This window comes from Bactrocera latifrons, unplaced genomic scaffold (genome assembly GCF_001853355.1).
Source record: "Bactrocera latifrons isolate USDA-ARS-PBARC rearing strain unplaced genomic scaffold, ASM185335v1 scaffold_227, whole genome shotgun sequence".
Taxonomy (NCBI): Eukaryota; Metazoa; Arthropoda; class Insecta; order Diptera; family Tephritidae; genus Bactrocera; species Bactrocera latifrons.
This window is the reverse complement of record NW_017535819.1, coordinates 432,525-448,496: the sequence shown is the minus strand read 5'-3', so window position 1 is coordinate 448,496 and position 15,972 is coordinate 432,525. Positions and strand designations below refer to the sequence as shown.

General features: G+C 39.6%; 1 protein-coding gene across 4 annotated transcripts in view; it reads right to left on the bottom strand.

The window, feature by feature from the left end:
• The window catches only part of LOC108968730, a 171,272-nt gene that overhangs the window by 40,413 nt on the left and 114,887 nt on the right, over positions 1-15,972 (bottom strand). The window contains exon 1 of one of the 4 annotated variants that reach the window (XM_018932931.1): positions 12,805-12,825. The exons of the other annotated variants lie outside the window; for them this stretch is intronic. The gene's annotated coding sequence lies outside the window, so the exon portion shown is untranslated. Of the gene's footprint in view, positions 1-12,804; positions 12,826-15,972 lie in introns of those variants that run through there. 4 annotated transcript variants of the gene reach the window in all.

The following is a 15,972-nucleotide window of genomic DNA, read 5'->3' as shown; positions in this document are numbered from 1 at the left end:
AACGACTCTGTACAGTTAGTTTTCGAGATATATACAAAAAAGTTAGTAGGGGGCGGGGCCATGCCCACTTTTCCAAAAAATTACAAGCAAGTATGCCCCTCCCTAATGCGATGCTTTAAGCCAAATTTCGCTTTAATATCTTTATTTATGGCTTAGTTATGACACTTTATAGGCTTTCGGTTTTCGCCGTTTTGTGGGCGTGGCAGTGGGCCGATTTTGCCCATCTTCGAACTTAACCTTCTTATGGACCCAAAAATACGTGTACCAAGTTTCATCATGATATCTCAATTTTTACTCAAGTTACAGCTTGCACGGACAGACAGACATTCGGATTTCAACCCTACTCGTCACCCTGATCACTTTGGTATATATAACCATATATCTAACTCTTTTAGTTTTAGGACTTACAAACAACCGTTATGTGAACAAAACTATAATACTCTCTTTAGCAACTTTGTTGCGACAGTATAATTATAACTAAATTTGCTATGTTTTGAAATTTTTGTATAAAAAAGGGAAGARTTACACGCAAGCCACCAAAGAAATTTGTGAAGTTTTCAGAGACTATGCAGTATCAGTTCATTTAGCACAACAATGGTTCGCTCGTTTCGTTCTGGAAATTTCGATGTGAAAAATGCACCCCGCTCTGGTCGACCTCCCCTTGAAAGTCGATGAAATTATGGAAAAGATTTACCAGAACCGTCAGATAAGCAGCCCTGATATCGCTATTCTTATTACTTATCATTCATGATCAAACAGTTTTGAACCATTTAAGAAAAGGTGGGTACAAAAAGAATCTCGTTGTTTGGGTACCACATGAATTATCTGAGGAAATTTAATGGACTGAATTAATTTCAGCGAAACAGACGGTAACAAGAGATAAAAAGTAGATCATAGTAGTGGTCCAAGCGTGGTGAAGCTCAAGAAATGGTCTCAAAGCCAAAAACTACGCTTCGAAAGGTTATGCTTTATATATATATTCACGCAATAAATATTCATTCTCTTTTAATTCTCTTAATTTGTTTCCCTTTCAAAAAATTTTCAATATTAGGAAGCTGAGCGTTTTTAGGAACACATTTTGTTATTACCAAACTTATTTTAAGAACAGTTTAAAGACAATAAGCTCTTCTTCGTGAATGCCACGCATTTTCAAGGCTTTCACAGATTTTAACTTAAGCTTTAATAAAATTCGAATTTTACATGCACTTGCCATTTAATTATGGTATTTACTCAAAAACTTTTGTCGCGAAATAGTTTTTTATTTTCACACTAACACTGCCGACTTGGCGATATTTTCTTGGAGCTCATTTAATTCGATGATTCTGCAAAATTTTGCATAACTTTGCACTAAAAATTGACACTAAATAAGCCGAGTCCACTAACGAGCGACTTAATGCTGAACTATTTGACAGCTCGGCTGAGACAAACAAAGATTTGTTGTAAAAAATAACGAAATACTGTTAACGATGCACCGCCATCTTTTATTAAATCAAATTTTTCCGAAGTTATAAYAGTTTAGTCGAACAAAGGCTGAGTGGCGTTACCTTGATTTTGACATTGGCTTTTGTGTGGGGCGGCAGTTGTGYGGCGCATGGCAGCAGCGAAGCGATTTAGACCAACCTCRTGCCAAAATGTTTCAAATCTTTTGTAGCTTCGATTTAGTTTTGTTTGCAATGAGGCGCATTTGCAAACGCTGCTCTAGGTRTGTAGGCAAGCACCGTTAGCTTCTGGCGTCATTCGAACACCAGTTTGTGCTTCACTTGCGGCCATAAAAACCGCACTTGGTCTGTTGTATATTGCCAATTTCGGCAAGCTCATTGTGCGTCGGCAGGTCCATAGCAAAACCCGCGAGCTGCGGCTGCGTGCCTGCTCACTGCGCGCTCAGCGGCTTAGTTTGTCGACCGTAAAATAGTGTGAATTTAATTTGATTAACCAAAGGCAGCAAGAGCAATAAAGCCCAGTATCGAATGAGTTAATATTGCGTCGGCGCAAAGACCAACGAAGAAGTCGAACGTGAGCGATACTTTCTGAGCGTGTGAAAATCGTTTGTAAAGCAAGAAAGAGGCGCAAATTAAAACGAAATTACACATTTTAGCGGTGTTTGCAAATACTCAGCTTATTTTGCGGCACCAAAGTGACCCTGAAAAGTGAGCAGGGAAATATTGAAGGCGAAATCTAATTATAAGTGTTCGAGAAGGCTTGTTGCTTGCTGCTCATTGTACTGTAAGCTATGTAATTTGCAATTCAGTAGCGTCAGATACCCATATTAGACCAAAATGCAAACTAGCAACTGTTGGACGCGATTATGGGAAAACTAAGATCAGGAGTAATCGATTTGTTTTCTTAAATTTGGTTGCTTTAATTTACTGTATGCGCCATTATCAGAATTTATTATAAAATCTTGTTTTTGCACATATTAATTCTAGCATTTCATCTGGTTAAACATGAAAGCAACAACATCAAAGGGCCATAAATTGGGGGCCGTGCGCCTCTGTTGAAATCTAAGCACCTCAGCAATTAGAAATCATTGACCGCTAGGCGTGTTGCAAACTGGTTGTCTTCATTTTAATTAGCTTCTCCGTGTAAAATAAGTGCAGCTCCGTGTTTAAGATTGCTACTTAATAATATTGTTACTAAACGCCGTGAAAGAACATTACACCTGTACATGCATAATCGCGGAATAATGTGGCAAGTTCAACTTGTCTCTGGACTATTTTTAGTAAGTGAAAAATAATTAAAGGAAAACACGCTATTGGCTGCCACTTTGGATGCCGCACAGCTGTGAACAAGAGCAGCTTGGCTTTGCGGTAGTTATGTGGCAGCGTCTCTGCCTTTGCAAACGTGTTCTGGCGAGTAATTGAGGAAGCAGGCATTTAGTTGCACTAAATTGATATTAGCTCTCATTAGTTATTAATGCTGTGGGAAACCCGTGGCGTTGAGCAAAAACTTTTCACGCACACACACACACACATAAATATATATATGTAAGTATGCAAAGTAGACAAGATCGGAGCGTTTGTCTTTCTTCTTCACGAATCGGGTCTGAAATTACGGCTGGCGTTGAATGCGGGGATACTGCAGTGAATGGAATTAATTTAAATTATAATTTATGAGCAATTTGCAACTCATGCTGTGATTTGCATATAAGTGGCAAGTCTTCAAGTAGGATCTTTTTAAACTTTCGCTAAAAATATCACTTGAGCGCATGTTAGAGCTGTAACGCATAGAATTAAGTCCTTTAAAAAGTTCTCTATCGATTTGTAAATCTAAAACTTTAGCCAAAACTTTTACTACATCATAATTGGTCTAGTGTATGAATAAAGCTTTTCGTAAATATTAAAAATAAGGAAGTAACATGCATGTGCACTTTTTGTATTTGCTTTGCCTATCGCTTTGGCTCGCAAACACTTCCCCACATTTCATCAAATCAACTGAGTGACGGATTTTCTTCAGCGAGCCCTCACACGCCGCAGAGTTGTCATCATCCAACTCATCGCCAAGTCAAATCGTTGCAAATTTAGCAGAACTGACATCCGACAAGAAAATTGCTTCGCCGCCACACCCAGTGACAGACAGCGGCTTGCGCCAAAAGCSGCAACACAAAACCGKCAATTAACATCCCACGCCCGTCATGGCTTCAAGAAAATCAAGAGAAAATTAAGAAAACCTCAACCAAAGCATAACGCCACAATAAACGAACGAAACTGTTGGCATATAGGGAGAGAGTACGGTTCGGTGCGGTGGGTAGCAGAAGAAGCGGTTGTGTTGCGTTCGCAGACAGTGTGTTGCCAATCAATGCTGCGTCGCAGTTTAGTTTTTTTTTGCACTATCAAAGTAGGCAATCAAAATGCAACAGTGCGCGCTGCACCCACGCGCCGTCACACTCTCCGCTGCAGCGCTGAGCGCTTTCGGTGACAATTTCTTGGTGTGCAGCCAATATGCGCCGACAATTTGACACAATTGTCAGACGTATGACTCCGTGCATGCTGATAGCTCATTATGTTTCGCCGGATCGAAATCTGCACTAAGCCTACATAAACTGGTTGCACAAGGGGCGACAAGACAAAGTAAGTTTGTGTGTCAAATTAATTTCTGAGCAGGAAATCTGAATAGCGGAGTTGGCCGATTTAAACGAGTCTTCCCAATATTTACGCAAACGAACGCAGTTGTGAGGGAAAAAACATGTTTATAATTATTAATAATACCGCGGACGTGTTAAAAATAATTCAGGGAAAGGTGGGATTACTTAATATTTTGCAGACATTTTTCTTAAAGATTCTTCAGTTTATGCACCAGAAGTGCTTGGCTGGTTGCAAGCACAATGAAAGAGCACACTGAACACATATTCGCTGAAAAATATTGAGTTGACGCCCTTACATTGTCAATAATATAAAATACATCGTTGATAGTGTTAAATTGGCTTAACAATAATTGGTTCTAGTTTGCACTCTTCTCGAATTGCTTCTTGCTTCCGTTGTATACCCATGAGTCCCGAGTCGAAGGAGCTTTTCGGTGGAGCATCATCTTCCATGTGAACGACATGGCCTAACCAGCGCATTCGTTRCATTTTTTTGCGTTTAACTATGTACATGTCGCCATATAGCTGATTCAGTTCGTAGTTCTATGCGTTCGATGTATACGGCTCCAAGAATCTTGCAAAGAACAGTTCTCTTAAAAGCTCTAAGTGCTTTCTCAACTCGGGTCGTCATCGTCCATGTTTCTGTGCCGTATATTAGGTTGGGAATAATGAGAGACTCACATAGCGTGAAGTTCGTCGAAAAAAAGACTTCCTTGTTAAATGCCTACCGATCCCAAAGTTGCATTTGTTGCAAGAGTTATTCAGTGCTTGGTCTTAGATTATTGGTGAAATTTAAGCTGACTCCGAGATATACAAAATCCTTAACTTGTAGCAAGTGGCGTGCTTCCCAGGATGATAGGATTCTTTGTATGTTGCCTTCAGACACTTTGCCTCGTTGACCACAAGACCAACCTTTTTGACTTCTTTCCTAGGCTTGAAAAGGCTGAAAACTCTGTTTAAGACCTTTGATGGCAATTTCATCTGAGTACCTCAGTAGCATTATAATTTTAGAGAAGACAGTGTTACTGCGGTCCAGGTTAGCGGTACGTAATACTTTTTCCAGCATTAAATTGAAAAAGGCTTATGAGAGAGAATCACCCTGCCTAAAACCTCGTTTGATATCCAAATGCTCGGAGAGATTCATCCCGATTTTAACGGTGCTGATGGTTGTACTCCTCGTCTTCTGCATAGCCGTATGAGTTTCGGAGTTGTACCAAATTTAGACATGTCGTCAATAGGTAGCTCCTATTAGTGCTGTTGAAGGCGGCTTTGAAATCGATCTGTTGTGTGGTGGATTTACGAGGTCTTAAGGCACACTGATAAGGCCTAATCAGTTTATTAACAATTGGCTTAAGACCTTCAAGACAATACTGTCGAAAGAAATTTAAACGCGATATTATGTAGACTGATTCTACGATACTTAGAGCAGACTGCGGGGTGTCCTTTCTTGTGGATATGTTAGAGTGTACTCATATTCCAAATCAATCTTAGTAGCTGGGACTTGCACTTTGCCGCCAGTTTTATATAGCTCAGCTTATCCCATCGGCCCCGGGCCTTGTTCTTAAACCACCTTAGAGCTGTTTTCACCACGTCTTGGTCAAAAACTGTCAATGTTTTCAAAAAGCGATGCTTTGGAGTTTATTTTATTCTCGCCCTAAGATGGAGAAAATTTCTCTCATTTTCATCACTAATTTGTTCAGATTCGTTATAAAACTGCTAGTCATTGATTTGTTTCAGAAGATTCAGTAATACTCCTATCTACAGTTTAAGCCTAACTTCATTACTCTCAACACGTTTTAATGATTAGCACTTCTGAAATCCCACAAAACAGATCTAATTCTTTCCACAGCATGTCAAATAAACTTTTTAAACAAGAAATAATTTGTTCATGTCTAAGATCATCATCCATCAGTTCTCATGCCAAGCACCAATAACTTTCAAAAGCGATACAGCTCAAGGGGCGCGRGCAGACACAAGACACAAGTGAATTTACTCCACTAATCGAGAATATATTTTCGATTACTAAAAATGCTGAGTGAGTTAAATTAGTTATGGGCTCACTTTTCACCAACTCACCTAAGCGGCTATTATCAACATAAAAACTTGTCTATGGMCTTGTGGAAATTTACCACAGCTTGGTGTTGCGACTTAGCAAAAACATGGCCGTGGCAAGGCGCTCTCCTCATTGGCTACCGTTTAATCACTTCCAATAAAGCATTTGTGATTTTGTTGTAATAAATTAAGAAAGCAGCAAAGTGCTGCAGTAAAACACATTATGTATGTGGCATGGCGGAGCGAGCATGTGGCGCCACAGCCAGACAATTTTCTTCACACTCACCGGCGGAAAGATGCATCGCCATGCAGTCGCAGTGCCAAGGCTTTCGTGAGCCGCGCTGTAATGGAGATTAGACAGTATGTTATTTTCGAATTTGCTGCTTCGTTTGCACCGTGGCGCGTCACTGCAACACGCCAGTTGCTGCTTTCTTTGTTGTCGTTAGCAAAGCAATTTTCATTAGAGACTCTGCTGTGCAGAACGGCGGCTTCTGCGGTTACCTTCAAGACGGTAGCTCTGTGTTATTAATTATTAAATATGGGAATGTTGGCAGCTGGCTTTGCGAGGTTTGCACGTTGTGGTTGCTAGTTAAAGTGCTTGCTAGTTGTGGAAGCAGAAGGCCATGTGTCGTTGGTTGGTGCACATATCTGGATTTTTTTTTTTTTGTATTTTATGGGATACGTTTTAATTAAGTGGCAACTCAAGTACACGCCAATTTGTTAAGAGCGCATTAATTTTGATTATAGAGCCTAATGAAATAAAAGCGGACCTAAAGCAGGCGAGAAGTCCTAAAAATAGCGAATTTGAACTTTTATCAACGAGCGCATTCCGGCATGCAATAGGGAATTTTTTAGCTCCTCTTATGGCAAGTGTGAATATTCATATATTAGATATACATATATATATATATGTATTATGTATATGTATATTATATATAGTAAGTATGTATGTATGTATGTAAAAAAGAAATGTAGAAATGTGTTGAAACTGAGAACTCACCTTCACGGAGCAAAGTGTATAAGCCAAAGTGTTCGTCTCAAGCTTTTCGCCTCTAAAAATCAACAAACACGAAGTGAGAACTCGCTTAAAAAGGTGTTGGTTGGTGATTATGTTGCCATTTTGATGTCACCCTTCGTTTCGCACTTGGACGGTCTTCTCGTCACGTTCTTTGGTGTTTGCGAAAAATGCCAATTTAACTACTTCGTGGCAGCAATAAAAGGCAACACTTCGCGATGATTGAAAATCGCACGGAAAACAAGAGAAACCCGCAGTAAATGCGAGTCACGGCGACACAGGCACACACAGCTCGCCCGCAACCGAAGTTGCCTTTGCATTAGCATTTGCTGGCTTTTGGTGTAGCCAAATGCTTTGGCATTTGTATTTTTATAACATAACCGTTAAGAATGGGGAATAGTGAATAGATACCTATTAACTGCGACAACAGCTGTGCGGGAGCGCAGCGGCGAGGGGGTGTGTGTCGGTGGGGACCATTAAAACTGCCACCCTTTATGCCCGCCACACTCAGCTGGCTGTCGATGTGGCTGTCATTGCCCTCAGCGAGGCTACACTCGGCGAAAAAAGATTTGGTTGACTGACGCAGGCAAGAACATAAAGTATTCGCGCAGTGAGATGGATCGAATGGCAGACTACGTCTCCAACTCCGACACTGAGCCACTCCGCCACCGTGCAGCGGCAGTGGCAACAATGACGCGCTGATGCAATAGGGCGGCGGAGGCAATCGCACATTGAACTTATGCAAACAAGCTGCAGCCAGCAAAGCCAAAGTCAAAGCCAAAACTGGAGAACCAAAGTCAGAGTCACAGCCACAAACGGCGTAAGAGCAATAGATTTGGCCAGTGGAGCTGCGGGGCGGGGGGTAAAATGCAAATAAAGGTTGGCGCTCTAAGAAATATGTTGCAGTCGACGAAAAAGTGCGCAAGAACTTCAAGATTTGTGATGCACCAATGCAGATTGGCCACGGCGCTGTGTGTGTGTTTGCGCGATCTCGGCACTTACTTGCTTGGTTACTTTAGTTAGTTGCTTGCATAGTTCGTTGTTTCGTTGCTGCAACAATTGCAGAATTTGCTGAGTGCCTCATTTTTTGGGCTGCATCTCGCTTTGGTGTTAGTGCATGTTGTTGTTGTTGCTGTTGCTGCAACCTCAAATGGTAGTAAATCTCTGCTGTGAACCTAGCAACTGGCAACTGGCAGCTCGCTATCGTTTCAGTTGCATGCAGCGAGCGCGTACAATTTTGCCAGCAACAATTGGAGCTTGCCACAAATAAAGTCTATGTTCAGTGCGAAACAACTTTTTGCTGGTTTCCACTGCTGCCGCCGCTGTTGCACGGTCGTTGTTGATTTAATGTATTGGACGTGCATTGGCAACGGCCAACCTCAACAACTGCCAGCACGTGTAGCAGCAACAATCAGTCGCAGCGTCAGCAGCAACGGCAGTAGGTGTAGGAGTCAACGAACTCGTAAACTAAGGAAGTTATTGTGCAGCTTAACGTGTTTGTCTCTATGCCTGCAATTGCACCATTCTACTTGGTTCTTGCGCCGCCTGTTGCACTTTTATTTTTCGTGCCGCGTTGTCGCCCTTTACTGGCGCATCGGCCTTTGCTAACTCTAGCGCTGCGCGCCGCCCTAACCACGCACCTCCCGCTCTGTCCGCAAACTCCACCGCTGCTGCTCGTTTCTAGTCGCAGTTCACCGCTTATTCTTCGCGCACGTTCGCCTGTAATTCGCTGTGAAAATAATGGCCATGCAATTGCTTTGTTACTTTGTTTGCACCGGAGGACTGTAACTAAAGTTTGTGGCCTGGCGGCTGGGGAAGCGGGGCGGCGCTCGTCGTTCGCTTTGCGCTTGAACCCTTTTAATTGATTGATTTCTGCGCCTCAGCTGCCACCCCCCATCTTCCCTCAGCTGAGGATAGAAAACACATGTCCATGAGCTTTAATGAAGCGCTTCGTACGTGACATGGCCTCCATACACACCTCGCTCTCCTGCAGACGACTGCTGTTAAGAGGAGCAAAAAAATTCATTAGCATTTGTAGAGTGCAATTATTTCGTCTTTTGTATAAATATTCTTATTCTTTTACATTTTAATAGCTGAGTGCATCCCTTTTGTTGTTGTTTTGAAGAAAGATCCTATCAGTTCGTTGGTAATGACGCTTGACGTCATTGTTCCATTTACTTGTTTGCGAAGTCAGATTATTCGCCAATTTGCGCTGATACATAGAATTAGACAAATAGTTGAACGGAATTCCGAACAAGTCGTATCTTGCTGGAACATCTTTGCTTTTGCAGAAGACTTGCATAAACGTCCTTTTCAAAGCAAAGATTTTTCGCAAAGCATTTTTGGATCTCAGCAGATATCCAATCATTTTACATTCGCATMTATATTGGACAAAGATTTATAATATCAGCATTTTTATCGGTGTCTCGAATATATAGCTGGGAGAGGAAGAATTATTTGAAWAAGAGAAAGTTCACGACTTTAGCCTCACTTCAAGAATTCAAAATTTCGTACAAATACTGTGTTTTAAATACCTCCAAAGCTATCGTTCCAGTGCAACGCATTAAACTTAAAGTTTGTGTTTTTTTTTAAATAGGGAACCTTGAAATGGATCACCCTACAATTTTAAGACTATTAATATAGGTTACCATTATAGGTTACCAAACTGATGTATCCGTGTTTACGACGTAACTCTTGAAACTAGTATTACAAGGGGCGAAATGCTGATATTATGTGAGCTTCCCCTAGAGCTTAACTCTCAGCTAATTTTTCTCTATGAATGGCACAATTCAGCCGAGGAACTATGCAATTCTCAGATAAGTTGAGTGATTGCAGTAAACCGCAGTGTACAAATGACAATATAAAGAGATTTAGAGGAGTATTCTACAGCATTATGACTCATGACAGTTTCCCATACTTCAAAAGTTAAGTGAAGAACATTGTGTATTTAAATAATTGAAAGAAATGGAAAACCTATAGTTTCCATTGAATCATATTTTCGAAGTTTTTAGATTTAGTCGTCAGGAAGATGCGACCTTTTGCAAAAAAACGAGTTCTATTAAGCTTTTATTTTCCATAAATGAATCATGAATATTGTAATGCAAAGAATTTTATCATTAACCATGAGCAATTACATATTATTAGCGCTATTACGATAAATGTTTTTTATCTTCCTTGTATCTACTTAGTGTAAGGAAAAGCTGTTAGGGAACTGTGAAAATTAATAATAGTACGACAAATATCTATTTTTGAGCTGAAGACACAATTATTACATAATCCGTGGCACACAAATACAACGTAATGCTGCACAAACACACAGCCGAGTACATTGCTAAACACACTTACACAAGCAATTAGACACACATTAAAAATAGAGACTAAGAAAATGCGCCTTACTGCTAGTGGAGACGAGTCAAAGTCATTCATTCGTGCTCTTACAGAAAACACTAATAAATTAATAAATGTCTTTCTTAACTACATTATTAAATACGGCTTTATAAGCTTCGTGTTAAGTCATTAGCAAACTTTTGCTGCTTGAACATTCATCAGTGGCTTGTGAAGTTTGTTTTTGTTTTTACCGATCGACGCACAAATTTAATTATACACCTGCACTAATATGTATCTGTTCGCCTAATAACAAATCTGCACTTGACCCTCAAAACCACTTAATTGCCGGGCAGGCGGCGGCTGGGCTGCGTTGAAAACACGAAAAGCCGAACATCAGCAGATCAGCAGAACAGCAGAAGCCGCAAAAACACACACAAAACAATGGAGTTTACAACAACAGAGCAACAATGGAGAATCGAACTGAAATCCGAAAACAATTGCTTTGGTGTGTTTGTTGCTGTTGGGATCGAACTCATAGGTAATACATAATTTCATTGCGTGATTTTCGCACATTATTTTAAAAAAAAGTTCAGTTAGATTTCCGCTTCAAAAGGAAAACGAATAATTCGAATAATTGCGAATAGAAGTTGCACTTTGCTACACAATATTTCAACCATCAAATGCTAGTTCAAATTTTTAAGAAATATGATAAAGTTTATTATTAGATCGAGATTTACTATAGAATTGTTCGGGCTATGAGAAACTCAGTTTTATTCGATCGAGGAGCAATTAGTTCTTTAGTCTTGCATTAATTGTCTTGGCTCTGAATTAATTTTCTCAACTCACTTCCAGCATAATTTATATTTTTACTGAATTTAAAGAGTCTTCGGTTTACATATTCATTCAGTGAATATCAAAAGGCTAAGGGAAATCACGAAGTGTGCGGCTAATTTCGGAATATTTAATTTTTAATAGCCAATATACGAGCTCTAAGCAATCGCTTACTAATAACTGTTTTGTTTATAATTCGCACTGGTCACCCTGACACACATCTGTGATTATTMGCAGGCGGGGAAAATTATTGAAATTAATTGAGAGAGAATTCATGCACCACTGACTGCCCCAGACACCATGAATTATTATGAACAAAATACAACTACGATAAATTTAAAGCATGTGTGTGCGTTTATGTGCACTTTTCATGAAGCTGTTATTACAATAAATAATATAAATATAATAAATATTATATATATAAATATAAAGAGTTTAATAAATTTCATATATATTAAATAAAAATGCACAAAAGTAAACAAATTTAAGTATAGTAAAAAAATATGACTGATATATCCAAAAGTGATCCGATATCGGCTATTGAGTGGCTTCATGGCAAGGAAAGGGCGTGGAAAATTTTTAGAATTTTTTTAGGAAATCTTTCCTCAAAAAATGAAGGAGTAGATCGCGCTTATACAGACAGTCATACGGGTCTATATGTATACGTGGTACATAATTTATAGGGTCACCGAAGTTACATTTTGGTTGTTACCAACTTAATATACCTTATTCAGGCATCAATCAACATCATCAATTATTTATGCGATTTTTACAATAGTTGCCCCCATAGTATTCTCGTTTACATAAGTACATCGAATGACCAACACTAATCGGTGACTGTGATTAAAACCAACCGCAAACTGCTTAACCTTTCGTCACAATATATTAGCGACGTGTTAGCAAACGGTTTTGCATTTAATTATCCCACAGCCAGCATAACTTTAATGGTACTTGAGCAAATTTATGCCAAAAGGTTATGGAATTTCTAAAAATAAACAACTTGCTAATTATAAGCAATAAAATATTTTACAGCAGCATCGGCTAACATGCACGTCGTTACACACTTGACTTGACAGACGGACACGATTGGCCACTGCGACTTGCATATATCATTCTCGTGCACGATTAACTGCGCATAACACATTCAATGTTGCAGCTGCATCACCCATGTCCCAGCTAATTACAAGCTTATCTTCTATCACCACTCGCTACTCAGACAATTCCACTGATAACCCTGCCCTTGTCGGCTGTGCGCATTAAGTGCACTCGCTAATGCTCGTGTAATTVAAGCCGATGACGACCCAAAGGCGGCAAAGTTACCGGCGAAAGTGCATACTCGGTAGGCGTATATATTAATCACATTTTAGTTWCAATTAGTAATGGATGTTCTTTATCAACTTAAAATTTAAATATTTCTTCTTCTTGAACCTTTTTAGCTTTCAACCTTTGTATTAATTTGTAGTGATGGAARAGTTGTGTTGTGCATATTAAAATATTTCACCTGAATTATAGGTGAACCCTGTAGCTAGAAGGGCAAATCGAGATTTCTATGGTTGTCTGAGTGTGATTACCTGCAATGAAAGAACAAAAACAAAATATAATAACTAATTAGTAATCGGTAACAAATAGTTTTTCCTATATAAATTAGTAGATTCAATAAAAAAAAAAGAGTTTTATGACTTTATGAAAATTTAAGGAGTCTCCCTGTCTTCTTGACATAGCACAATAACTAAATTTCAGCTTATTTGTTCCACATAATTGTTTTTAATAATTACTGATGTGGGCATCAATACACTTATAGCTTAACTCTGACTCCGAATTTGCGTATTATGCACTCAAGAAGCTAATTTTTCTCAGGAATACATATTTGGAGGTGAAGCTCGCSCAAGTTAAGAAAATCTCTGCGCGCCAGTCACTTGAGAGTGGCCAGAAATGATCCYTTTAYATTTCGCTMAAGCAGCTSATGACTTCCACTCTTAAACCAAGTACYCTCTGGGTAAYCAAAGAACATCASTTTGAAGACGAGCTAAAGTGAGAAGGCGAATCAGCCCTCCCCAGGCTTGTGGGCTGGGTTTGAGATMCGCCAMGTAAAAAACATCCCCAATGAAAAGGACATAACTGCAAAAAGAGGAAGACGTCCACTCTGACACCGCTTACTCGGCTATAGCAGAGTTTACAACTGCGCGCCGGTCGATCTTCCGTTTCCATGTTGGCATCAGTTGGAGATTTCGAGTGTAACCAGATCCTTCTATATCTGGTCTTTCCAACGGTGTGGAGGTTGCCTACTCGGTTCTGGTGACAAGAACTATTCTGCGTTGAATTTCAAGGCTGGCGTTGTTGTTCATGTTAATACTGGTTCCAAGATAGATGAAATTATCTACTTTGAAGTTATGACTGTTACAGTGACGACTGTTACTTTGATGGCAGAAGTTATTCCGTCTTGCCCTCGTTCATTGCTAGATGCATTTGCTTCGTTTCCTGGAGAGAGTAGAACTGACGGCCCGGTTTTTGAGGCCAATGATATAAATGTCATCGCCTTACGTCAGCAGCTATTGGTCATAGTAACCGTAAAAGAAAAAGGTCCTTATGACGGGGTGTTGGTCTCTCTTCAAGTATTGAAAGATTTCGTTAATTTAAACACATAGTCAGATTTTGAAGGCGGCCAGCTAAATAAGGCGCAGTAAAATTTTATAAAATGTGTGTTCAGTAAACTTCAATTTCACATGCGCACATACGTCACWTACATATATGTATGTACAAGCAACTACAACAAAATATAAGCGAGCATAAGTACAACTGACAGCGCTGAGCTTACACAATATTTCTCTCGCARTCATTTGTACCATTTGACACACCTTTAAATGGCGCAGGCAGCATTTCATATACATAACTGCATCTAGGAGCACTTATGCAACGCTTGCAATGCTTAAGCGCTGGAATATTGATTGTTGCAGGCGGCATGCTGCACGTCGCGCCGTTTGTCGCCACAGCAGCCGCCTTGGTTTATAATCAGTGGCAGCAGCAGCTTTGCGGCAGACTTCATATCGACCACCATCGCAATTGTGGTTTACGAAATTGATTTGCTTTGTCTCCCCACAAACTATTTGGCGCGTGCCCCTTAAGTTTGCTGTGCGTCGCTGAGGCTTTTGTCCGCCTGATTGACGCAGTGAGTGACGGACCGCTTGATTGCTAATAAGATTAACGCAATTTGTTTCCGATTTCTCGTCTTTTGCTGGAAAACGTCAATTTGAATTTTTATGATTTATCGCCGCCGTTTGGTGCATTTGATTGATTGCAGTGGCGGCGGACACAGCTTCAGCGGCACACACAAACACATTGAAGACATTTTCCCCAATTGAACTGCAGTGGAATTCACTTCTATGTTACCCTAAAAGTGTCAAAGGGTTTGATGGATTTCGCAAGCAAATGTAAAAGCTGAATCGTGCATTGTTGTTGCAGCGGTCATATTGTATGTTATCTGCATGTGTTTTCGTTTTGTGATCGTGTGTGTGTGCCTTTGTTTTGAGTCTTGGGAGCGTTGAGTGAATTTTTGTCTCTTTTGTTGTAAATTTGTGATTTATTGTGACCTCAATAGAGACATTTTTCCTCGACAACAAAGTTCCGATAAACATCTTGTCTGGCTAAAATATTTTATTAATTCTCGCTGCGTTGACGGTCGGCATGTTCGTTTCTGAGTTGTTATGTTTTGTAACGATATAGAAAACTCATAGAAAAAATACCAAATAAAGAAGTCATATGTTTTTGTGTTTGGCGGATCTGAGAAGTTTTAGTCTGGTTAAATCCAATTGAGTATTAAGTAAGATATTGCAGTGCAGTGGTTTGCTTCTCTCAATCATTGCATTGGAAATTTTGAGAATAGGAAAATAGTATATATTGGGAAGTGCAAAAGGTATTTTCGTATTTCTTATTTTTTGTCCTCATTTTTGAATRGCTGTAACTTTTTTCAACTTCTCCGAATTCAATTTTTTTGGTTAAGTGAGTCTTAAAATCTCACACTATATGGTATGACACAATGTGATCAGTGCTACCGACCTGCAACGACATATATTAACAAAATACGAAAAGACTTTTTCGACTACCCATAAATAAAAGAGTTAAATATCAAAAATAACATAGATATGTTAGTGGAGATGAAATGAAGACTAAATATGGTAGTCATTCCTGTGGCGTCTAAAAATGAAAATCATAAATTTTAATTACTAAAATAATTATATTTAGCTGGCGAGAGCTATAAACAAAATTGTTCATTGTTTTTTCCTTTGGTAAAYTACTTATGTTTACCTTGTAAAACGAATTAAGCTGTTCTTGACAGCCGGTCTGAGCCACGCATGCGCATACTTACATACTTCACGCATGATTAGCAAAGACACATCGGGGGCAGGCGGTGAAGTGAAGCAAATGATTCTTTGAATGAAGATGAAAAGGCCAATGCGCGGCAATTTCGCTTGCCAAAAATTAATGTTAGTTGTAAAGACTAAAAACGCCTGCGTCGCGAATTTGAATATGAGCTTCCACATGTTGGACGCCGCTGCCATGCGTCAGCGCTTAAATTTGGCGGCAACAAAATGTCTTCAAACGATTAGTAATTTTTTAGTGTTCATTTTTGGCAAACCAATTTTCTCTTTTTTTCATATTATTTATTGCCTTT